The sequence below is a fragment of the Etheostoma cragini genome, unplaced genomic scaffold, assembly GCF_013103735.1.
Source record: "Etheostoma cragini isolate CJK2018 unplaced genomic scaffold, CSU_Ecrag_1.0 ScbMSFa_367, whole genome shotgun sequence".
Classification (NCBI taxonomy): domain Eukaryota; kingdom Metazoa; phylum Chordata; class Actinopteri; order Perciformes; family Percidae; genus Etheostoma; species Etheostoma cragini.
Genome location: NW_023267961.1, coordinates 100,008 through 101,810, shown reverse-complemented (window position 1 = coordinate 101,810; position 1,803 = coordinate 100,008).

Here is a 1,803-nt window from a genome sequence, read left to right as displayed (position 1 = left end):
CCCCCCCTCCAGTTGGTGGTGTTTCGGGGAGAGGCTGTTTGAATGAAGCCAATGGATAATGAAATTACAGATATGACTTTAATTTAAAAGATGATTTCTCAAGAGAAGAAAGTGTCAGTTTGTTGTAAAACTGTTGCCGTATCAGACTGAAGCGTCATCAGAAAGACTCGTCAGCCGAGACTGTCTGAGGGACGTCTGTCTGGTGTGTGTGTGTGTGTGTGTGTGTGTGTGTGTGTGTGTGTGTGTGTATGTATAAATGTGTGTTTGTGTGATTGTGTATGTCTGTATGTGTTTGTGTGAGAATGAGAGGGGAAACATGTCTGGTGTCTGTGTGTTTGGTACCAGGATGTAACGTGTGTGTGTGTGTGCGTGTGGGCACATGTGCGGTAGGCTAAAGCTTTGTGGGGGGGAAGGGGTGTTGCATCATGTCCTCCACGGGATGGTCAGGCTAGTGTGTGTGTGTGTGTGTGTGTGTGTGTGTGTGTGTGTGTGTGTGGTACCAGGATGATAAAAGACTCTGGATATAAAAAATCGGATAAGATAACGTAACATGTGTTGGGGAACAAAGCTAAGCTAAACTAAGCTAAGCTAAGCTAGCTAGCGATGTGACATATATTGCGAGGTGAGAGTTGTAATTCTCCAAGCGGTTCCACACTGAATTTAGTGACACTACGACAAACTGAGACTTTCTTAAATCATCTATATATAAATATAATCTTTTAAACTGATTAACATCACGTCTGTGGGATCAAAACATTCACTACCAGACACATATACCCCAAAATAAAGTCTGTGTGTGTGTGGGTGGGGGGGGACTTTGCCTCGCTATGTGTCGGCACCACGCCTGTTTTTTGCGCATGAGAAAAACCCTGGGAGGGGGTCTTACCTGCTTGGATTCTGCTGACAGTGCAAAGGTCAGGTTGTGTTGTTGGGGGCTGATGGGCACTGAGCTGTGAAGTAAAGTCTTGGTCATGTGGACCGGTGTCTTGTCTTTCTTTTCCCAATAGTCCGGTAAAGCTAAGGACCCGACAGGACCCAGGCTCTCTACAGCGCCTTGGGTCCAGATCAGGTGCATCTCGACTTGGCACCACGTCAGCATTAGTCTGGATCAACGGAAATACATTTCCAGGACAAAGCCTGACATCATACATCTTGCAGGATGTCCACTTTCTGTGTGTTTTGCTGCAAAGGCCGATATGCTAACACATGCTTCTTCGTTAAATCGACTGCGCCGGACGTGCACACCTTAAAGAATTCACTAACATATGCTAACATACTATCAAATGCTAACATGCGAAAATATGTTTACATGCTAACATATGCTAATACGCCTAAATATGCTAACAAATGCTAATTTGCTAACATGTGCTAGTATATGCTAACATACTATCAAATGCTAACATGCGAAAATATGTTTACATGCTAACATATGCTAATACGCCTAAATATGCTAACAAATGCTAATTTGCTAACATGCCAAAATTTACTGACATACTACCAAATGCTAATATGCTAACATGGTAAAATATGTTTAAATATCTTTACATTCTAACATATGCTAACAGGGTAAAATATGTTTAAATATTGTTACATGCTATCATATGCTAATATGCTTAGATGTAGACACTAGTGTTGAGATGGCGCCAGCAACGTGCACGGCAGCGTCTCCCTGTCCTGTTAGTTCTGAATGACCTGTCTTCTAAATGTCTCCGCTCTGTTTGTGGACGATCGCCAGATACTTCTTTCCATCCGTGAACAACATGCTTCTTTTCTAAAGAGAGTCATTCTGGGTAATCAGTCCTC